The sequence below is a fragment of the Hyperoodon ampullatus genome (genome assembly GCF_949752795.1).
Source record: "Hyperoodon ampullatus genome assembly, chromosome: 3".
NCBI classification, from domain to species: Eukaryota; Metazoa; Chordata; class Mammalia; order Artiodactyla; family Ziphiidae; genus Hyperoodon; species Hyperoodon ampullatus.
Genome location: NC_136916.1, coordinates 162,597,760 through 162,623,244, shown reverse-complemented (window position 1 = coordinate 162,623,244; position 25,485 = coordinate 162,597,760).

Here is a 25,485-nt window from a genome sequence, read left to right as displayed (position 1 = left end):
AAACAATACACTACTAAATAACCAAGAGATCACTGAGGAAATCAAAGAGGAAATCATAAAATAATTAGAAACAAATGACAATGCAAACACGACCACCCAAAACCCATGGGATGCAGCAAAAGCAGTTCTAAGATGGAAGTATATAGCAATACAATCCTACCTCAAGAAACAAGAAACATCTCAAATAAACAACCTAACCTTACACCTAAAGCAATTAGAGAAAGAAGAAGAACAACAACAAAAAAACCCCTAAAGTTAGCAGAAGGAAAGAAATCATAAAGATCAGGTCAGAATCAATGAAAAAGGAATGAAGGAAGCAATAGCAAAGATCAAGAAAACTAAAAGCTGGTTCTTTGAGTACATAAACAAAATTGTTAAAACATTAGCCAGAGTCACCAAGAAAAAAGGGAGAAGACACAAATCAATAGAATTAGAAATGAAAAAGAAGTAACAAATGACACTGCAGAAATACAAAGGATCATGAAACATTACTACAAGCAACTATATGCCAATAAAATGGACAACCTGGAAAAAATTGACAAATTATTTAAAAAGCACAACCTTCCATGACTGAACCAGGAAGAAATAGAAAATATAAACAGACCAATCACAAACACTGAAATTGAAACTGTAATTAAAACTCTTCCAACAAACAAAAGCCCAGGACAAGATGGCTTCACAGGCTAATTCTATCAAACATTTAGAGAATACTTAATACCTTTCCTTCTCAAACTCTTCCAAAATATAGGAGAGGGAGGAACACTCCCAAACTCATTCTATGAGGCCACCATCATCCTGATACAATAACCAGACAAAGATGTCACAAAGAAAGAAAACTACAGGCTAGTATCACTGATGAACATAGATGCAAAAATCCTCAACAAAATACTAGCAAACATAATCCAACAGCACATTAAAAGGATCATACACCATGATCAAGTGGGGTTTATTCCAGGAATGCAAGATCCTTCAATATACGGAAATCCATCAAGGTGATACACCATATTAACAAATTGAAGGAGAAAAACCATATGATCATCTAAATAGATGCAGAAAAAGTTTTCAACAAAATGCAACACTCATTTATGATAAAAGCCCTCCAGAAAGTAGGCATAGAGGGAACTTACCTCAACATAAAAAAGGCCATATATGACAAACCCACAGCCAACATCATTCTCAATGGTGAAAATTCAAACCATTTCAACTAAGATCAGGGACAAGACAAGGTTGCCCATTCTCAACACTTTTATTCAACATAGTTTTGGAACTTTTAGCCAGATCAATCAGAGAAGAAAAAGAAATAAAAGGAATCCAAATTGGAAAAGAAGAAGTAAAGATGTCACTGTTTGCAGGTGACATGATACTATACATAGAGAATTCTAAAGATGCTACCAGAAAACTACTAGAGCTAATCAATGAATTTGGTAAAGTAGCAGGATACACAACTAATGCACAGAAATCTCTGGCATTCCTATACACTATTGATGAAAAATCTGAAAGAGAAATTAAGGAAACACTCCCATTTAACACTGTAACAAAAAGAATAAAATACCTAGGAATAAACCTACCTAATGAGACAAAAGACCTCTATGCAGAAAACTATAAGACACTGATGAAAGAAATTAAAGATGACACAAACAGATGGAGAGATATACCATGTTCTTGGATTGGAAGAGTCAAAATTGAGAAAATGACTATACTACACAAAGCAATCTACAGATCCAATGCAATCCCTATGAAACTACCACTGGTATTTTTCACAGAACTAGAACAAAAAATTTCACAGTTTGTATGGAAACACAAAACACCCCAAATAGCCAAAGCAATCTTGAGAAAGAAAAACTGAGCTGGAGGAGTCAGGCTCCTGAACTTCAGACTATACTACAAAGCTACAGTAATCAACACAGTATGGTTCTGGAACAAAAACAGAAATATGTATCAATGGAACAGGATAGAAATCCCAGAGATAAACCTACTCACATATGGTCACCTTATCTTTGATAAAGGAGGCAAGAATATAAAATGGAGAAAAGACAGCCTCTTCATTAAATGGTGCTGAGAAAACTGGACAGCTACATGTCAAAGAATGAAATTTGAACACTTCCTAACACCATACACAAAAATAAACTCAAAATGGATTAGACACCTAAATGTAAGGGCAGACACTATAATACTCTTAGATGAAAACATAGTCAGAACACTCTATGACATACATCACAGCAAAATCCTTTTTGATCCACCTCCTAGAGAAAGGGAAATAAAATAAAAAATAAACAAATGGAACCTAATGAATCTTAAAAGCTTTTGCACAGCAAAGGAAGCCATAAACAAGATGAAAAAAGAACCCTCAGACTGGGAGAAAATATTTGCCAATGAAGCAAATGACAAAGGATTAATCTCCAAAATAAACAAGCAGCTCATGTAGTTCAACATCAAAAAACAAACAACCCAATCCAATAAAGGGCAGAAGACCTAAATAAATATTTCTCCAAAGAAGATATACAGACTGCCAACAAACACATGAAAGGATGCTCAACATCAATAATCATTAGAGAAATGCAAATCAAAACTACAATGAGGTATCACCTTACCCGGGCAACAATGGCCATTATCAAAAAATCTACAAACAATAAATACTGGAGAGGGTGTGGAGAAAAGTGTACCCTCTTGCACTGTTCGTGGGAATATAAATTGATACAGCCACTATGGAGAACAGTATGGAGGTTCCTTAGAAAACTAAAAATAGAACTCCCATACGACCCAGCAATCCCACTACTGGGCATACACCCTGAGGAAACCATATTCAAAAAGTGTCATGTACCACAACATTCATTGCAGCTATATTTCCATAGCCAGGTCATGGAAGCAAACTAAGTGCCCATCGACAGATGAATGGATAAAGAAGATGTGGCACATATATACAATGGGATATTACTCAGCCAAAAGAGAAACAAAATTGAGTTATTTGTAGTGAGGTGGATGAACATGGAGACTGTCATACAGAGTGAAGCAAGTCAGAAAGAGAAAAACAAGTATCATATGCTAACACATATATATGGAATAAAAAAAAAAAGATTCTGAAGAATCTTTTCTGAAGCAGGACAGGAATAAAGATGCAGATGTAAAGAATGGACTTGAGGACACGGGGTGGGTGAAGGGTAAGCTGGGATGAAGTGAGAGAGTGGCATGTACATATATACACTACCAAATGTAAAATAGATAGCTAGTGGGAAGCAGCTGCATAGCACAGTGAGATCAGCTCAGTGCTTTGTGCCCACCTAGAGGGGTGGGATAGGGAGGGTGGGAGGGAGACACAAGAGGGTGGAGATATGGGGATATATGTATATGTATAGCTGATTCACTTTGTTATACCACAGAAGCAAACACACCATTGTAAAGCAATTATACTCCAATAAAGATGTTAAAAAATAAAAATAAAACCCACTCCTGGGGGTTGGATTCAGGTCATCAGTATTTTCTGAATCCCCCCCATATGATTCCAATGTGCAGGCAATACTGAAAAATATTGCTTCAGAGGCATCCAAGGGCCCCTTCCCCAGAAGACCTCTGTCTACCAAAGTCCTTGCATTTCTTCCATTACTCACTCCTCTGAGCAGTCTTTATAGAAGATTCATTTGCCTTTGCTAAATACATTACACATATTACCTTATTTAACCCTCGCAATAACACTATGATGTTTCTAACATGGTTCTTTCTCTTATGCAGTCAGGTAACTGAGACTCAGAGAGAGTGCATTGTTTATGTAACATCAGACAGCTTTAGTTGTTGGAGACAGGTATGGAAACCACGTATGACTGACTGGTGACTATTTCCTTAATGATTATATTTACTGCTACAATTTCTGTATATGAGGGTCAGAGCATATGAACCACACCTGAAACCAGAGTGTCATTTCCAATTCTGATTCTATTTAGTTTTGTCATTTCTCTTCCTGCCCTCTAGCTCTTCATTCTGATCTGTGCTATGTTACATCCACAAATTATACCTAAAATGTAACTCCACTGAGCTATCAATTCCTTGACTGTGGACTCCTTCTCATGTCCCCTTCATCTCCATACTCAGTCTCCGTTTCCTTCTATGCCTTCATTTTCAAACTCTTAAATTGCCTTTTTTGACAAATAAATGCCTCTACACTTTTAAACTTTCCTTAACTCACTTATTTCAAGTATATGCTACTTTGGATGGAATTTTATCTCTGCTAGACAAGTGTCGTGACACTAAGCAAATTGCTTAGCCTCTCTGAGAGGCTAAGTTGAACAGTTACAAAATTTCTTACCTTTTGATTGTGTAGATTCAGAAAGATCTAGGTAAAGGGTCTGGTATAGTATCCTTACACAGTAGGGAGTCAAAAATGGCAACTTTGATTATCAGTCCCTACCTCCAAAACTTCTTCAACTCTCGATTATAGAAAATTTGAAAAAATGAAGGTGTACCTTAAACATATCAACAGTAACAGCATATTTAATGGTGAAATGTTGAAAACATTCCCAGTGAGGTTGGGAAGCCCTGCTTCATTTAGTATTGTACTGGAGGCTGTTGATAATAAGAGAAGAAAAAGAATAAAAGGTACTAAGATTATAAATGAACATATAAAATTATTATTATTTGCTATGGGCATGATTGTGTATGTAGAGAACCAGAAACCATCAACAGATAAAATATTAGAATTAGAATTATTTTAACAAACTTTTTTTAGTAAAGAGTTAGATTTACATAAAAAGGTGAAGATAGTATAGAGTTCCTGTATACTGTAACACGTGGCTTCATCCATTATTAACATCTTATATTATTGATATATTTATCATAAAGAACCAATATTGATATATTATTATGAACTATAGTCAATACTTTATTCCTTTTTTTTTCAGCTTTTCTCTAATATATTTTCTCTGTTCCAGGATCCCACCTAGGATACCACGTTACATTTAATAGCCGTGTCTTCTTAAGCTCCTCTTGGTTGTGACAGTTTCTCAGCATTTTCTTTTCATTACCTTGATAGTTTTGAGAAATATTGAACAAGTAATTTGTAGAACGCCCCTTAGTTTGCATTTATCTGATGTTTTTTCTCATGATTAGACTGGCATAATATGTTTGGGGGAGAAAGATCACAGAGGTAAACCAATTCTTATCATGTCATATCAAGGGTACAGACTATCAACATAACATATCGTTGTTGTTAACCTTGGTCAGCTGTCTTGAGACAGTGTTTGTCAGATTTAGACATTGTAAAGTTACCTTTTTTTTCCCCCTCCTCTCCATACTATACCCTTTAGAAGAAAATCACTATGCAGCCCACACTTAAGGAGTCAGAGGTTAAGCTTCACCTCCTTATGGGTGGATAGTTACATAAATTATTTGGGATTCTCTGCATAAGGTATTTGTCTATTCTTGCCTACTTATTTACTTAATCATTCATGTTTGTATGGACTTATAATTATTTATTTTACTATTTAGGTTACAATCCAATACTAATTATTTATTTTGTTGCTCAGAGTCATCCGAGTTGGCCACTAGGAGCTCTTTCAATTGGTTCTTGTATTCTTTTAATTTATCCTTATCATTGTGGCTTTTGTTGTTGTTGTTGTTTGCTTGATTGGTTGGTTTTGCATTTTGTTTTTTTATTTAAGTACTTTCTTATTTTATGTCATTACAAGCTTTTGGAGACTCATCATGTATATTTTTTGCCCCAGTCTTAGAATCTGCCATTTCTCCAAGGAACTCTGGTTCCTTTTATTTGATAAGGGTATTCGAAACTAAAGTCTGAGCATTAGGAGTGCCGATTACTACTGGGGTTCCATTGTTTCTAGACCCTAAAATGTATATCCACACATATCAATAAATATTTCTGTATGTAACCATCTGTATCTGTCTTAAGCTAAACATATGTTCATACTGATGTCTCCAACTCTAATCCATTTACCTCATGTATCAGTCTAGCCTACTCTCCTGTCTATCTGTAACCTTCCACTCCATAGAGATAAAACTAGCTCCCACCATCTGTCATCCATTTATTAATTGTTCAAGTCCTATATATATATATATATATATATATATATATAGTGCTTTCAGAGTTGTTAATTCATACCCCAGTAGGAAACAACTTTATTAACTGGAGTAAAGTGTTTATACATAGTTCTTTCTTCCTTCAGTTTTACAGACTCAACTTATTTTCAAAGTTACAGTACCATATCCTTCTACCCCATACAGTGAGGTTCTTAAATGTATTTTTAATATATTTGGATTATTTAATGCATTTTTTATTATATTCTGGGATCCCTCAAATTCCTAAATGATTTTTCCAGTTCACATTCATTAAGATTTACTTTGTGTTGTAAAGTTCTATGAGTGTTTAATGTGTTTTATTCACCATTACCATATCATAAACAATAGTTTCACCAACATTAAAATTCCCCATGCCTCATCTATTCAATCTTCTTCCCAAGCGTCAATCAAACCATTGGCAAGCATTGATCTTTTTACTGCTTCTATAGTTTTGCTTTTTAAAGAAACTCATGTAATCTGAATCATTCAGTTAGTAGTTTTTTTTTTGACTGGCTTCTTTTACTTTACAATATATGTTTAAGATTCATCTGTTTCATGGCTTGATAGCTCATTTCTTTTTGTCATTAAGTAACATTCCATTGTATGGATGAACCACTGCTTATTTATCCACTCACTTATTGAAGGATACCTTGTTTTCATTCAATTTTTGATGCTTTATGAATAAAGCTGCTGTAAATATTCACGTGCATGTATTTATGTGGACATAAGTTTTCAAATAAATGCAGTAAATGCCGATAGTCACAATCACTAGATTGTATAGTATATTTACCTTTGTAAGAAACTGTCAAACTATCTGTCAAAGTGGTTGTGCCATTTTTCATTCCTACCAACAATGAGTGAGAGTTCCTATTGTTTCACACTCCAGCTAGCAATTGGTACTGTCAGTTTTCAAATTTTAGCCATTCTATCAGAATGTCTTGGTATCATGGTGTTGTTTTAATTCCTTAATGACAAATGATGTTGAACACCTTTTCAAATGTTTATTTGCCAACTTTTGTTTATATTTTATCTTCTTCTGTGAAATATTTTTTCAGATCTTTTATCCATTTTTCTGAGTTGTTTATTTTCTTATTGTTGAGTTTTAAGAGTTCTTTGACTATTTTTGATACAAGTCTTTTATCAGATATTTTTTCAAATATTTTCTTCCATTCTGGGCTTGGATTTTTTTTTTTTTTTCCACTTAACTGTGTCTATCCACTTCACCATATCATGGACTATTTTCTGTGTAATTATTTCTGCACTTGAATCTTGGTCACCTTTAATGAATTAGCAAATCAAAAAACTGAAGAGATGATTTTCTCTTACTATCTACAACAATCCTCTAACGTTTTTGTCCAGTTTCCCCCACAAATATTATGAAATGCTTTTACCTATCTCATAATACCCTGAATAAAAATACTGACACCAAGTTATTAATTTTCCAGTGTCTTTGCTGTGTGTCTTTGGCCTGCTATGATATTAGAAGCGAGCTGTTCATTTGATTGTGGCAACTTAGTTTCAAAGGATATATAGACTCTTTTTTTTCTAATGAAAATGCTACAGTTAAGTATCACTCATAAAATATTATCATCACACATCCAACCATGGAGCAAGTCATTCCTCAAACTGACATGAAGAACAAATTTCAGAAAAGAAGAGTTACCACAAATACTGTGAGAAACAGAACAGTTCAGCATAGACTTTCACTGAGTAAATTACAAGGTTTTGTGGCTTGTCATCACTGGAGATTACTTTGGGAAAACACTACAGTTTTAAGGGTGTGGTCTGTTTTTTTTCTTTAAACCATTATTTTTTTTCTATGCAATTCAATTTCCAATCAACCATTGAATATGACTGATACTAGCTCAAGCAGCTTTGTCATGCATTATTATCATCTTGTTTCTATTTACTGAGTGTTTGTGAGGAATATTTTTTTTTATTAGTTTCTGTTTATAACAAAGTGAATCAGTCATACATATACATCTGTTCCCACATCCCTTCCCTCATGTATCTCCCTCCCTCCCACCCTCCCCATCCCACTCCTCCAGGCAGTCACAAAGCACCGAGCTGATCTCACTGTGCTCTGCAGCTGCTTCCCACTATCTATCTACCTTAAGTTTGGTAGTGTATATATGTCCATGCCACTCTTTTGCTTTGTCACAGCTTACCCTTCTCCCTCCCCATATCCTCAAGTCCATTCTCAATTAGGCCTGTGTCTTTATTCCCATTTTAACCCTAGGTTCTTCATGACATTTTCTTTTAATTCCATATATATGTGTTAGCATACGGTATTTGTCATTCTCTTTCTGACTTACTTCACTCTGTATGAAAAACTCTAGGTCTATCCACCTCATTACAAATAGCTCAGTTTCGTTTCTTTTTATGGCTGAGTAATATTCCATTGTATATATGTGCCACATCTTCTTTATCCATTCATCCGATGATGGACACTTAGGTTGTTTCCATCTCTGGGGTATTGTGAATAGAGCTGCAATGAACATTTTGGTACATGTCTCTTTTTGAATTATGGGTTCTCAGGGTATATGCCTAGTAGTGGGATTGCTGGGTCATATGGTAATTCTATTTTTAGTTTTTTTAAGGAATCTCCATACTGTTCTCCATAGTGGCTGTACCAATTCACATTCCACCAGCAGTGCAAGAGTGTTCCCTTTTCTCTACACTCTCTCCAGCATTTATTGTTTATAGATTTCTTGATGCTGGCCATTCTGACGGGTGTGAGATGATATCTCATTGTAGTTTTGATTTGCATTTCTCTAATGATTAATGATGTTTAGCATTCTTTCATGTGTTTGTTGGCAGTCTGTATATCTTCTATGGAGAAATGCCTATTTAAGTCTTGTGCCCATTTTTGGATTGGATTGTTTGTTTTTTTGCTATTGAGCTGCATGAGCTGTTTATAAATTTTGAAGATTAATCCTTTGTCAGTTGCTTCATTTGCAAATATTTTCTCCCATTCTGAGGGTTGTCTTTTGGTCTTCTTTATGGTGTCCTTTGCTGTGCAAAAGCTTTGAAGTTTCATTAGGTCCCATTTGTTTATCTTTGTTTTTATTTCCTTTTCTCTAGGAGGTGGGTCCAAAAGGATATTGCTGTGATTTATGTCATAGAGTGTTCTGCCTATGTTTTCCTCTAAGAGTTTGATAGTTTCTGGCCTTATATTTAGGTCTTTAATCCATTTTGAGCTTATTTTTGTGTATGGTGTTAGGGAATGATCTAATCTCATACTTTTACATATCCCTGTCCAGTTTTCCCAGCACCACTTATTGAAGAGGCTGTCCTTTCTCCACTGTACATTCCTGCCTCCTTTATCAAAGATAAGTTGACCATATGTGCGTGGGTTTATCTCTGGGCTTTCTATCCTGTTCCATTGATCTATCTTTCTGTTTTTGTGCCAGTACCACACTGTCTTGATTAATGTAGCTTTATAGTATAGTCTGAAGTCAGGGATCCTGATTCCTCCAGCTCCGTTTTTCGTTCTCAAGATTGCTTTGGCTCTTTGGGGTCTTTTGTTTTTCCAAACAAATTTTGAAATTTTTTGCTCTAGTTCTGTGAAAAATTCCAATGGCAGATTGATAGGGATTGCATTGAATCTGTAGATTGCTTTGGGTAGTAGAGTCATTTTTACAATATTGATTCTTCCAATCCAGGAGCATGGTATATCTCTCCATCTATTTGTATCACCTTTATTTTCTTTCATCAGTGTCTTATAATTTTCTGCATACAGGTCTTTTGTCTCCTTAGGTAAGTTTATACCTAGATATTTTATTCTTTTTGTTGCAATGGTAAATGGGAGTGTTTTCTTGATTTCATTTTCAGATTTTTCATCATTAGTGTACAGGAATGCCAGATATTTCTGTGCATTAATTTTGTATCCTGCTACTTTACCAAATTCATTGATTAGCTCTAGTAGTTTTCTGTTAGCATCTTTAGGATTCTCTGTGTATAGTATCATGTCATCTGCACACAGTGACAGCTTTACTTCTTCTTTTCCAATTTGGATTCCTTTTATTTCCTTTTCTTCTCTGATTGCTGTGGCTAAAACTTCCAAACCTAGGTTGAATAAGAGTGGTGAGAGTGGGCAGCCTTGTCTTGTTCCTGGAAATGGTTTCAGTTTTTCACCATTGAGGACAATATTGACTGTGGGTTTGTCATATATGGCCTTTATTATGTTGAGGAAAGTTCCCTCTATGCCTACTTTCTGCAGGGTTTTTATCATAAATGGGTGTTGAATTTTGTCGAAAGCTTTCTCTGCATCTATTTAGATGATCATATGGTTTTTCTCCTTCAGTTTGTTAATTTGGTGTATCATGATGATTGATTTGCATATATTGAAGAATCCTTGCATTCCTGGAATAAACCCCACTTGATCATGGTGTATGATCCTTTTAATGTGCTGTTGGATTCTGTTTGCTAGTATTTTGTTGAGGATTTTTTCATCTATGTTCATCAGTGATATTGGCCTGTAGTTTTCTTTCTTTGTGACATTCTTGTCTGGTTTTGGTATCAAGGTGATGGTGGCCTCGTAGAATGAGTTTGGGAGTGTTCCTTCCTCTGAAATTGTTTGGAAGAGCTTGAGAAGGATGGGTGTTAGCTCTTCTCTAAATGTTTGATAGAATTCGCCTGTGAAGACATCTCGTCCTGGGTTTTTGTTTGTTGGAAGATTTTTAATCACAGTTTCAATTTTAGTGCTTGTGTTTGGTCTATTCATATTTTCTATTTCTCCCTGATTCAGTCTTGGCAGGTTGTGCATTTCTAAGAATTTGTCCATTTCTTCCAGGTTATCCATTTTATTGGCATAGAGTTGCTTGTAGTAATCACTCATGATCTTTTGTATTTCTGCAGTGTCATTTGTTACTTCTCCTTTTTCATTTCTAATTCTATTGATTTGCATCTTCTCCCTTTTTTTCTTGATGAGTCTGGCTAATGGTTTGTCAATTTTGTTTATCTTCTCAAAGTACCGGCTTTTAGTTTTATTGATCTTTGCTATCATTTCCTTCATTTCTTTTTCATTTATTTCTGATCTGATTTTTATGATTTTTTTCCTTCTGCTAACTTTGGGGTTTTTCTGTTCTTCTTTCTCTAATTGCTTTAGGTGCAGGGTCAGGTTGTTTACTCGAGATGTTTCCTGTTTCTTTAGGTGGGATTGTATTGCTATAAACTTCCCCCGTAGAACTGCTTTTGCTGCGTCCCATAGGTTTTGGGTCATCGTGTCTCCATTGTCATTTGTTTCTAGGTATTTTTTTTATTTCCTCTTTGATTTCTTCAGTGATCATTTCATTATTGAGTAGTGTATTGTTTTGCCTCCATGTGTTTGTATTTTTTACAGATCTTTTCCTGTAATTGATGTCTAGTCTCATAGCATTGTGGTCGGAAGAGATACTTGATACAATTTCAATTTTCTTAAATTTACCAAGGCTTGATTTGTGACCCAAGATATGATCTATCCTGGAGAATGTTCCATGAGCACTTGAGAAAAATGTTTATTCTGTTGTTTTTGGATGGAATGTCCTATAAATATCAATTAAGTCCATCTTGTTTAATGTATCATTTAAAGCTTGTGTTTCCTTATTTATTTTCATTTTGGATGATCTGTTCATTGGTGAAAGTGGGGTGTTAAAGTCCCCTAATATGAATGTGTTACTGTCGATTTCCCCGTTTATGGCTGTTAGTATTTTCCTTATGTATTCAGGTGCTCCTGTGTTGGGTGCATAAATATTTACAATTGTTATATCTTCTTCTTGGATGGATCCCTTGATCATTATGTAGTGTCCTTCTATGTCTCTTCTAGTAGTCTTTATTTTAAAGTCTATTTTGTCTGATATAAGAATTGCTACTCCAGCTTTCTTTTGAGTTCCATTTGCATGGAATATCTTTTTCCATCCCCTTACTTTCAATCTGTATGTGTCTCTAGGTCTGAAGTGGGTCTCTTGTAGACAGCATATAGATGGGTCTTGTTTTTGTATCCATTCAGCCAATCTGTGTCTTTTGGTGGGAGCATTTAGTCCATTTACATTTAAGGTAATTATCAATATGTATGTTCCTATTCCCATTTCCTTAATTGCTTTGTGTTCGTTATTGTAGGTATATTCCTTCTGTTGTGTTTCTTTCCTAGAGAAGTTCCTTTATCATTTGTTGTAAAGCTGGTTTGGTGGTGCTGAACTCTCTCAGCTTTTGCTTGTCTGTAAAGGTTTTCATTTCTCCATCAAATCTGAATGAGATCCTTGCTGGGTAGAGTAATCTTTGTTGCAGGTTTCTCTCCTTCGTCATTTTAATTATGTCCTGCCACTCCCTTCTGGCTTGTAGAGTTTCTGCTGAGAGATCAGCTGTTAACCAGATGGGGATTCCCTTGTGTGTTATTTGTTGTTTTTCTCTTGCTGCTTTTAATATGATTTCGTTTTCTTTAATTTTTGACAGTTTGATTAATATGTGTCTTGGCGTATTTCTCCTTGGATTTATTCTGTATGGGACTCTCTGTGCCTCCTGGACTTGATTAACTATTTCCTTTCCCATATTAGGGAAGTTTTCAACTATAATCTCTTCAGATATTTTCTCAGTCCCTTTCTTTTTCTCTTCTTCTTCTGGAACCCCTATAATTCGAATGTTGGTGCGTTTAATGTTGTCCCAGAGGTCTCTGAGACTGTCCTCTGTTCTTTTCATTCTTTTTTCTTTATTTTGCTCTGCAGCAGTTATTTCCACTATTTTATCTTCCACCTCAGTTATCCGTTCTTCTGCCTCAGTTATTCTGCTATTGATCCCATCTAGAGTATTTTTCATTTCATTTATTGTGTTTTTAATTGATGCTTGATTCATCTTTAGTTCTTCTAGGTCCTTGTTAACTGTTTCTTGCATTTTGTCTATTGTATTTCCAAGATTTTGTATCTTGGAAATAGAATCTTGGATCATCTTTACTATCATTATTCTGAGTTCTTTTTCAGGTAGACTGCCTATTAACTCTTCATTTGTTAGGTCTGGTAGGTTTTTATCTTGCTCCTTCACCTGCTGTGTGTTTTTCTGTCTTCTCATTTTGCTTATCTTACTGTGTTTGGGGTCTCCTTTTTGCAGGCTGCAGATTCGTAGTTCCCGTTGTTTTTGGTGTCTGTCCCCAGTGGCTAAGGTTGTTTCAGTAGGTTGTGTAGGCTTCCTGGTGGAGGGGACTAGTGCCTGTGTTCTGGTGGTTGAGGCTTGATCTTGTCTTTCTGGTGGACAGGTCCACATCTGGTGTTGTGTTTTTGGCTGCCTTTGGCCTTATTATGTTTTTAGGCAGCCTCTCTGCTAATGGGTGTGATTGTGTTCCTGCCTTGCTAATTGCTTGGCATAGGGTGACCAGCACTGTAGCTTGCTGGTCGTTGACTGAAGCTGGGTGCTGGTGTTGAGATGGAGACCTCTGGGAGATTTTCGCTGCTTGATATTTTGTGAAGCTGTGAGGTCTCTTGTGGACCCGTGTCCTGAAGTTGGCTCTCCCACTTCAGAGGCACAGTACTAACTCCTGGCTTCAGCATCAAGAGCCTTTCATCTACCTGACTCAGAATAAAAGGGAGAAAATGTAGAAAGAAAGAATTAGTCGAAGAAAGAAGGAGAGAGAGAAAGAAAGGAAGAAAGAAAGAATGGAGTGAGGGAGGAAGGACGGAAAGAAAGAAAGGAGGGAGGAAGGGAGGAAGGAATGAAAAAGAAAGAGTGAAAGGAAGAAGGGTGGGAGGGAGGAAGGAAAGAAAGACAGACAGGAGGGAGGGAGGGAGGGAGGAAGGAAAGAGAAAGATAGAGTGAAAGGAAGAAGGGAGGGAGGAAGGAAAGAAGGAGAGAAAGAAGGAAAGGAGGGGCGGAGGGAGGGAGGGAGGAAGGCAAGGTAGGAAAAAAAGAAAGAGCAGGTAAAGTAAAATAGTATAAAGCATAAAATATAGTAGCGTTATTAAAATTAAAAAGTAATTATTGAAAAAAAAAAACGGACAGATAGAACCCTGGGACATATGGTGGAAGCAAAGCTATAGAGAGAAAATCTCACACAGAAGCATACACATACACATTCACAAAAAGAGAGCAGGGGGAAAAATCGAAAATCTTGCTCTCAAAGTCCACCTCCTCAATTTGGGATAATTCGTTGTAAAAAGAGGAAAAGGGGGAAAAGTCTTAAATCTTGTCCTCAAAGTCCACCTCCTCAATTTGGGATGATTCGCTGTCCATTCATGCACTCCACAGACGCAGGGCACATCAAGTGGACCGTGGGGCTTTAATCCGCTGCCTCCGAGGCTGCACGGAGAGATTTCCCTGTCTCTTCTCTGCTTTCACAGCTCCCGGGTCTCAGCCTTGGACCTGGCCCCACCTCTGCGCGTAGGTCGCCGGAGGGCGTCCGTTCTTTGCTCAGACAGGACGGGTTTAAAGGAGCCGCTGATTCAGGGGCTCTGGCTCACTCAGGCAGAGGGGAGGGAGTGGCGCACAGTGTGAGGCGGGCCTGCGGCAGCAGAGGCCAGCGTGACGTTGCACCAGCCCGAGGCGCTCCGTTCGCTTTCCCGGGAAAGCCGTCTCTGGGTCCCGGGACCCCGGCAGTGGCAGGGTGCACAGGCTCCCCGGAAGGCGGGGTGGACAGTGACCTGCTCTCCCACACAGGCCTTGTGGCAGCGGCAGCAGCAGCCCCAGCGTCCCACCCCTGTCTCTGGTGCTTCTTTAAGCAGCTCTCTTAATGCCCTCTCCTCGCGCACCAGGAAACAAAAGGGAAGAAAAAGTCTCTTGCCTCTTCGGAAGCTCCAGACTTTTTCCCCGGACTCCCTCCGGGCTAGCCATGGTGCACTAACCCCTTCAGCCTCTCTTCCTGCCGCCAGCCCCAGTCCTCTCCCTGCGCTCCGACTGAAACCCGATACCCGAGCCTCAGCTCTCAGCCCCGCCCGCCCCTGCGGCCGATCAGACAAGCCTCTCGGGCTGGTGTGTGCCTGAGGGCACCGATCCTCTGTTCCGGAATCTCTCCGCTTTGCCCTCCACACCCCTGTTGCTGTGCTCTCCTCCGCTACTCCGAAGCTTTCCCCCTCCGCCACCTGCAGTCTCCGCCCGCGAAGGGGCTTCTAGCGTGTGGAAACCTTTCCTCCTTCTCGGCTCCCTCCCACTGGTGCAGGTCCCGTCCCTATCCTTTTGTCTCTGTTTATTCTTTTTTCTTTTGCCCTACCCAGGTATGTGGGGAGTTTCTTGCCTTTTGGGGGGTCTGAGGTCTTCTGTCAGCGTTCAGTAGGTGTTCTGTAGGAGTTGTTCCACGTGTAGATGAATTTCTGATGTATCTGTGCGGAGGAAGGTGATCTCCACGTCTTACTCTTCCGCCATCTTCCTCCGGGACCCCCTGTGAGGAATATTTAAGATGATCCAAATAAGAGTCCTGTAAGAAGAGGGTGTTGTTGTCCCCATGCTAGAGATGGCAAAATTGAGCCTGAGGACTTAAATGACTTGGAAATGGTCACACAGTTCCAAGTGGTTGCAGATATTCAAGCCTTAATTTCTCTGATTCTAATGTTTTGCTGTTTTAACATATTGGCCAGTCTCTCCCTGTGCATCAGGTTGTGGACAGACACATTGTTGGTTTTGAATCGCACTAAAAGAGCAGGTTGGCCCCTCCCTGTAGCTGTTAATTAGGTGAAAGAAACAAAATACAGATTAAAGTACCCCAGTATTGTCCAATAGAAGAGTAGGAATGGAGGGCAGGGGGCAAGAAGAAAAGGAAAGAGAAGAGAAAAAGAATGAAAATGAAAATGTCAAGGATGCATAGACTCTAATTTATGGTCTACTTACTTGGGAAGTAAATCTGGGATAGAAAAGAGAAGTCCTGTTTATTTCCACTTACTAGAAAAGCTATAAAACAGACAGACAAAAGTTTATTTTGAGGTTTGACCTTAAATCTCTTTCCTTATGCATATTTTACACATACTGCTTCATTAGGTACGTATGGAAATACTTTTTTAAAAGCAAATATAAATGCCTTTCTCCCTCATGGGATAATGCTATTTGCTAGTAACTCTATCTTGTCTGGTTTAGAATAGATGCTTTTTTGAAAATGCTGTACACTTAAGGTTCAGACTTCCTATTAAGGCTTTTTTTTTTTTTTTTTTTTTTTTTTTTTTTTTTGCCTCTTCAAATATGCTCCTATCCCTTCTACCTTCCCAAGATACCTCTGAGTGTGAGGAATTCAGTTGCACATGCTGGTCAGTTGTTCTCCAGAGAGGAGCCAGGCAGAACAGCCTACAGATGACATCCACGATAAAATACATGGGCCCTTTACAGTATAGCCTCTGGTCATGAGGCATGCCCGCCTTTCCCTGAATTATGGCTTATTCAGACCCACAAATATGCTTGGTACTTTGTCACCCCCACACCAATTTCTGGATCTCCCCCACGGTGCATCCAGGCTGTAGGAACCTGTAGTGTTCTCTAGGAGATCTACCTGGGCCTCCTTCCACAATGCTGCTCCTGCATCCCCTCTCACTGTAATGGTCATGGCACCATGCCAGAAGTGGGACTTCTTTAGAAAGCTACTAATCTCTACAAAAGAGGAGGTAAGACATTAAAATTGAGCTTCTTACATCTTCCCAAATCTATCTGGGAGTTTCTACGTGTTCTTCTCCTCTTCTGCCCTAAAGGTGTTCAACATAATGGAGACAGTAGGAAAACTCACATCTCTCCTCCTCCAGCCCTCTTGAACCTGAACTTTCTCATCCTATCCTCTAGCACCACTGAGAGTTTTCTCTATTTCCTATGGTAACTTCCCCCATGCCATATCATCCTTTTTTTCCATATGCCTTCACCTCTCTCTGGGGCAATTAACAGGAAAGGCTGCAGGAAATGAAGTAAGATTATTCAAAAAGATAAAATGGTTAAGTTTTTCAAAACAATTATTCTTGTTGGCATTCAATGTATCATAATATCAATTATTCTTTGACTGTTATTATCAGAGTCCAACTTTCCTTTATATCATGTTTTAGGTTCCCATAATTTCATGGTGGAAGATGTTGAAGAACTTCCACATAAGGAGCTATTCAAGAACAGATTGAGGGCACTTCATAAACATAGACTTTGCTAAACAATCTTGTAATCCTCTCCCACAAACACAAAACACAGAAGCCATGTGACACTCCAACAAATTCCCATAGTATTGGTTGCCTCTCTTATATCACTGATCACATTTTTAATTGCCCTTCAATAATCTTGGTGAAGCCTTTTTGAAATTAGAGAGAAATTTAGTGTGGCTGGACCAGAAGGTCAACTGGCAAGAGATGCAAAGTGCCTAGTTTTAAGAAATCTGCAACCTGATGCAATCATCACTTTCTTGGAAGCTTCCAACAGCTAATTCTGAACACTTTCTTCCAACCTGCTTTGGATTCTGCATCCTGTTTCATCTGAAATTTTCCGCAATTGGATCCCATAATTACCTTGTCTCATTTCTTGATCCTGACTCTTGATTTTCCTCTTACTATGGACCTTTGTCTTTCTCTTGAGTATAGTTTGGATTCTTCCTCTGAGACTCTTCTGTCCTTTGTAAACCTGCTACCAAATCAGGTTCATTGCCAACACGTTCTCCCAGTGCTCAGTCCTCTTGCTTCATGTTCCAACTATTTTCCTTTACCCTGTTACCCAGGTAGAAAGTGCTGTACTGTTTTCCTTCCTCATCTTCCACTCTCAGTAATCTCTTAATATTTCTCTCCTTTCTTTCCCATATCATAAATCTCTGTAGACATACATCAAAATTATATGAACAAAAAAATCATGAATTTTCATTTGTATAACATTCAGCCTTCCATTTACTTTCTACTCTTTAAGTTTTATTTTTTAGTTGGCAAAGAATATCATATTAATTGTAGCAAAAGGTATTAGTTTGGGAAACGTGCTCAATGCAAAAATGCATTACTTTTATACTGCACTACTTTATTGCACACTTTCCAAATGTAAATAAAATGTATAATAAAAAGTAATGCATCAGAAGAAAACCTCTTTGAGAAAATTACATAACTTGAACTCTGATTCCACTTCTGTCTTATGCAAGATGCTACTCCCATGAACTGATCAAAGAAAACAGTGGTTCATTTCAGGGAAGGCAGATTCACTAAAAACCAAGTGGAATACTTGATTGTCCAAAATATGCTGTCTACAAACTGGTGACATGTACAGTGGCAGGTTCATAGTGTCACCAAGAATGTTTCTGCCTCAAAGGCCACACTTCTTCTTTTCACTATTTACAACTTACTGTGGCATTATTTTATGAAGCAGTGTGACGTTTTATTAATCCATCATATTTTATATCAGAGTCAATAAAAATTTTTGACAAACAGTTCTTTACAGAAAGTTAATATGTTGCAATACAAGTCTTTAAATATGATTAATCTGGGAGTGAAAGAATTAAGGGTTACATCAGAACAGACATTCCTGAATAACAAAAAATAATAAATTACACATTATTAAAGTTACCATAAAAAATAAAAACATGTATTATTGAGCCTAGGAAGTATATGATAAGTAATGCTTTAGAGTACTGTTATCACTCAATATTCTAACATATAAGGAAGTTGTTGCTTTTAGTCATGGAAAATCTCTTGCCACATTTCAGGACATATATACTTTCAAATAAAGAGAAACCACTGAAGAAGTATTATTACTAGATCTATCTCTTCAAAAGAATGAGTCTGCAGTTATTACCTGAGGAATCTGAAAAACAGTCTTTCATAAATAAAGCCACATTAAACATTCTATGATTTTAAATGGGTCAATAAGTACAATTTTTGAAGTCTCATAATTAAAACATGATTTTATCACTTTAAAGAAACAGTTTTCTCTTACAAAGAAAGTAGGTAAAGATACACATCTTTTAGAAGCAAATAAAGCTAGATGTTCATAAGATATAAACTAATCATGAATCCTTTTTATTATGTTTGCAGCAGGAATTGGACTTCAAACTCATACAATACAAACACAGCTCTTTTTTCCACTATTTCCAATGGACTTATGTGAAGTTTCTTCCTGACTCCTGAAGTTGTCTACCTCACTAGACCGATGTCATGTAAATACAACTATAAACTATTATTCAACTGGACAAGAAATAGTCTTTTCATTGTGAGATAGTAAATATTCACTTCTCCATGGGTATGTGCAAACATGAAAAGCAAAACAGAAGGTAACCTCTGGTACTACCTTGAATCATCACAGTGCTGAGCATAAATTTTCTTGGCCTTTCCCCTGAGTTTCAAACTAAATACATTTCAATAACCATTGAAAAGTAGATAGGCAGAGACTCAGTAAAATGTCAAAATGCCTTGGAGATTGTCCAAGCAGAAGTCTGTCAGTGATGGGAGTGATGAATGCAAGGAAAAAAATATATATATACAAAAAAAAAATCTAAGACATAGGTTTATGACCTACTTTGATATTTCAAAGCACTTGATAGATTTCTCCTTGTATTTTTCTATATTTTTCTCAATAATCTAGAGAGTCAAAAAATTACATCATTGTGTCAGGGGAAAATATAATGCTACAGAGAAATATTAAATGTGTGAACTACTACCTTTTCAAGTGAAGAAATCAGACAATTGGATCTGAATCTTAATAGTTCCAAGGAAATGTTCAACCAGTTATAGTTATTTGTAACTTGCCATGTACTAAATGGTTCATTAATAATGTGTATTTCTATTTTGGCAGGAGATAAATAAATATATATATAAATAAATATCACTGGCTTAATTCATTTGGAATCTTTCTAGACAAATGTAAGTATTATCAAGAAGCCTCTGGTATTTCACAACCATTAGTTCCTATCAGTTCTACCTATCCAAACCCCCTTTAATCTAAAAGCCAAGAAATTTATTATAAGGATCAAAGCTCAAAAATAATTATAGAGGAATATAGAGGAATACAAAAATAACCACACACAGAAAGGTAAAATTCATGTCACGCATCCAATCTAAACTTACCAGACACACACAGAAGCAAGAATACATGATATGTATTGAGAAGGAATATAGGTTAACTGAAAGAGACCCAAATTGACATAGATATTAAAATTGGAAACAAGGCCATTTGGATTATTATTATAATTGTATTTCACATGTTCGATGAATTAAGTAGTGACTTGAAAGAAATAAAAAGACTATAAATAAACTTTTAAAAATGAAAATTTCAATTTTTGAGATGAAAAATTACACCTGATAGGATTAAAGACAGATTAGACCGTGCAGAAGAAAAGATTCATAAACTTTAAGACTTAGCAAAAGAAACTATCCAAAATTAAAAACAGAGAAATAATCAAATAAAAATAAAAAGAGCATCAGGGAACTTGTAGCACAACTTTAAGAATCCTAATATATGTGGAATTAGAATCATCAAAGGAGGGAACAGAAAAAAATTGAAGAAATAGTGGCCAACATTTTTCCAAATTGATTAACACTAATAAATCCATAGATCCAAGAAGTTCACAAAACCCAAAAGACAAGAAACTTATACCAAGGCACATTATAATTAAATTGCTCAAAAACCTGTAATAAACAGAAAATCTTAAAAGCAGCCAGGGGTGGAAAAGCACACTACTTTCAAAGGAAAAATATCCCAAAAACTTGACAGCATTTTATTATCAGAAAAAAATTCGAGTGATAAAAATGAGTGGAGCAACATCTTTTAAGTACAGAAAGGAAACACTGTCAACCTAGCATTTTATCTCCAGCAAAAATATCTTTCAAAAGAAAAGTCAAAACAAAGACTTTTAGACTTGCAAAAGCAGAAATAGTTTATCAGCACCAGACCTGTACCACTGGACATGATGAACAAAGCCCTTCAAAGCAGAAGGAAACTACCAAGTGAAACCATGGTTGGAGATATGAACGAAGGCCATTAGACATGCTAAATAAATAAGATACTCTCCTTTATTTAAATTGAATTAATATTGATATTATTATTTAATATTTAATATTAAGTCCAACAATTATAAGATAGATAATACATCATGACCAAGTGGGTTTTATCCCAAGAATGCCATCATATTAATAAACTTAAAAAGAAAACAATAAGGCAATCTCAATAAAAGCAGATAAAGCACTTAACAAATTACAAAACCTTCCAGATAAAATTTCAGAAATTGAATTAAACTTTCTCAACCTAATAAATGTCATCTATAAAAAAAAATGCAGGTAACAATATACTTAGTAGTGAAAGACTGAAACATTTTTCTATGATCAGGAATAAGGTAAAAGTGTCCCTCCTTACCACTTCTCTATAAAGTCTGGAAAAATAAAGTCATCCTGACTGTAACAAAAGAAATAAAACTGTTTTGATTCAAAGATGACATAGCGTGTTACGTAGAAAATCTACAAAAGCAGGAATCTATTAAAAAGCTACTAGAAGTAATAAGTCACTTGATAAGTTTAATTAAGAACACAGAACCAACCCAAAAAAGCAATAGTACTAGCAAAGAATATAAAGAAATCAAAGTTAAAAATATTTTAATAGCATTAAAAAGTACAAAATATTTAAGGGTAATTCTGACAAAAATTATAAGAGTTGCCTGATTAAACTTACACTATACTGTTAAGACAAATTAAAGTGATTAAATAGTGAGATGCTCTATGTTCATGGAACAGAGATTCAATATATTTATGATGCCAATTCTCTCTGATGCTCTTCCAATGGAAATCCCACCAGATATTTTTCTGGAGAAATTAAAGTAAATTTTAAAATTTGTATTGAAACAAGAAGAACCTCTAGAACAGCCAAAACAAATTTGAAGAATAAGGTTGGAGGCTAAAATTATCTGACTTCGAGATTTACTCTAAAACTGTAGGAAATAAGACAGTGAGATATCAGCATAAATATAGATGAAGAGATAATGGAACAGAGTAGATAGTCAACATATATGGACAACTGATTTTTGATAAAGATGCAAAAGCAATTCAGTGGAGAAATTATAATCATTTCATCAAATGATGCTGGGACATATTTTTTTTAATTTTGATGCAAATCTCACATCATATGCAAAAATTAACTCAGAATGGAGACTTAAATATAAAACTAGAACTGTAACTAAATGACAGTATAGGAGAAAATCTTTATGACATTGGATAAAGCAAAAACGTTCTGAGATAAGATGTCAAAAGTGTGATCCATAAGATAGGGCTACACACTTACTACATTGGTCAAAAGTTAAAAGTCTGACATTACCATGTGTTGGTGAAGATATGTAGAAAATGGAAACTTTGGTACACTGGTAGTGGGAACATAAAACAGGATAATCACTTTGAAACATTTGTATTAAACCTGCTCTTCTGTTTTGGGTAGACCATAATGAATTAAATACTCAGAAGTGGTGTACCATGAAAAGTATGTATTTCAATTTGTTCAATTGGAAATTTATTTTCTAGAAGCAAAACAAAAACTGCCCATATGGTAATTCCTCCAATATTTCTCTACCATCACAACCTCCAAAGTATGATCTATATGGCTATCATTCTTTTTTGAGGGTGCACTGTTTACCTGTGGCAGCTATGCCAATGCAGTTTTTAGATCTCTAGCTATGGGGCTCCAGCTGCTGTACTCCAAAATTCAGCATCTTATTTGCACCAAGTTCATGGTTTCAGTTACTCTCAGTCAGATGTTAGACACAGCAGCATGCCACTTCAGACCCATTTCTGGAGACACAGTATTCCTCTCAGGAGCCACACTGGCTTGCTCCTGAGATTATCAGTCCTGGATTATCAGGACACCCCTTATAATCTTGTCTAATTTTCTTAAGAACTTCACTGCAGACTAAGATGTTTTTACCCCACATTCCTTCACTTGAGATTGCACCTGCGTCATGGTCTGACAGCACTTCTCTCCTTTCTGGCTTCATCCTAATTTTTGCTCACAGGTTGTTCCCCTAATAAATGTCTTGTATGTTTAATCTAATATTGGCATCTGCTTCTTGTAGAACCTGGACTAACACAATGACTAAAGCCATATATGCTTTGTGTCAAAGATAAGCCCTAGGACAGTGGTTAAATGTATTTCAGAATTCATTTATTCAATTAGTGACTTCAATAAACCAGTTCAGTCAGAAGCTGAGATCCAAGAAACGGACTGCCACACCTTCATACTTTGCCTCTTTTCCCTTTATTCTGTGGGCAATACTGAAACATTGAGAGCCCTTTTGGCTTTATTTTTTATTGTGTTTTAACAGAAGAGTAACATTATAGGGCTTCTCTGGTGGTGCAGTGGTTGAGAGTCCGCCTGCCTATGCAGGGGACACGGGTTCGTGCCCCAGTCCAGGAAGATCCCACATGCCGTGGAGCGGCTGGGCCCGTGAGCCATGGCCGCTGAGCCTGCGCGTCCGAAGCCTGTGCTCCACAACGGGAGAGACCACAACAGTGAGAGGCCTGCGTACCGCACAAAAACAAAACAAAACAAAACAAAACATTATAGAATTTTTCTTTAGAGGGTTTAGATCAGGAAGGGATCTAAATGGAAATAAAAGGAGTAGAAAGAAGACCATGATAATTTTCTAGAGAGAACATACAGCTGCTGTCAGTATAGGGAGTAAGAGGTAGATATGAGAGGTATTGTAGAGAAGGAGTCACCCGAACTTGGCAACTGGGTGTCTATGCAGAACAAGATTTTATGTTAATCCTTTTTTGTGGAAGTACTTCAAACATAGAGTACATTCATTCTTATGTTCTCAAACTGAGTATATTGGACAAAACTTGCACTTTCCTTGGTTGGAAATGCAATATATTTCAATGATCTCTTCAGGGGCTCTGATCTTTTAAAATTTTGTACCTTTGTATAATTTATTAAAGATTTTTTCTTTTCACTTATTTTCAGCTACATCATACTGCTGCTAGATAATTACACACTACAAGTAAAATAAGAGATAATAATGTATAACAAGGAAAAATGAAAACACATCCATGCAAAAAAAAAAAAGTGTACATTAATGATCACAGCAGCATTGCTCATAATAGCCAAAAAGCGAAAATGACTCAAATGTCCATAAACTGTTGGATAGATAAATGAAACGTGGTATATACATATAATTGAATATTATTTGGAAATAAAAAGGAATAAATTACAGCATGGATGAGCCTTGAAAATGTTATGCTAAGTGTGATCACATATTTTATGATTTCATTTATGTGAAATGTCTAGAATAAGCAAATATATGGATATAAAGCAAGTTAGTGATTGCCAAGGGCTGGGGGCAGGAAATGGTAGAGTTGGATAGAAATAGGAAGGGAGTAACTGTTAATGTGTGCAGTGTGTTTTTAGGGGGATGAAAATTTATTGTAGTGACGGTTACATCTATATGATTATACTAACACCATCATATTGTATACTTTAAATTGATGAATTATATCTCAGTAAATCTTTTTTTTTAAAGATTTTCTTTTTGATGTGGACCATTGTTAAAGTATTTATCGAATTTGTTACAATATTGCCCCCGTTTTTTGTTTTGTTTTTTTTAGCCACGAGGCATGCGGGGTCCCAGATCCCTGACCAGGGATCGAAGCCGCACCCCATGCATTGGAAGGTGAAGTCTCAACCACTGGACCACCAAGGAAGTCCCCTTCAATAAAGATTTAAGTAAAAATGTAGTCAGTAGGATTGTGAGAATAAATCCCTCAAGACTGAAACTATAAAGCTAAAGGAATCTATGAATGTCCCCTTTACAGAATATTACATAAATTGTTAATATAGTGTGTGTGTAAAGCATATTTATTAGCTTTGCTTAAGTCCAATCTAATAATAAGTCAGATTTTACTTAACACATCTCCCCTTGAAGTTGATCTCCATGTTGTGAGACAAACCCACCCCACGGATTATTTTCATATCAGTCATCCATGAGACTTCCAATTCCTTTACTTTAATGTTTCTTATAAAACTCAATCAAGGCAAATAACTCATGACTTAACATTTATTAATGCCCTAAAGATTTTTAGTCTTCAACAGGAAGGTACTCACAGCAACCATTCTTTCCTGTCTATGGAGAACTAGATCCACTCATTATAAGAATGGTTACTTACTGTAGTAAGTCATCCACGTAGGAAAAAAGTTACTTATCTGAGCTCAGTGTTGATCTAAATGTTAGAGGCAAACCCTAGAAAAACATGTTATATTTCCAATCATCTGGTTATTTTGTGATCTTTGAAATTTTTTAATAAATACAAATTTTATTAATAAATCATAACCTTAATAAATAATTCAACTAAATACATTTTATTCAACAATCTTTAGATTAAGTTTTCATTACACATGTTTCCATCTAAGAACCAGAGAACTTTTTTGCATGGTGTTAAGTTTTAAAATAATTTATTTAGTTCACAGGGTTTGTTCTATAAAATAACTTCACTAAAGACAGCATTGTAAAATCTCAATGTGAAGCTATAAAACATAATAAAGTTTAATTTGAAAAGTTAACAAAGTCCA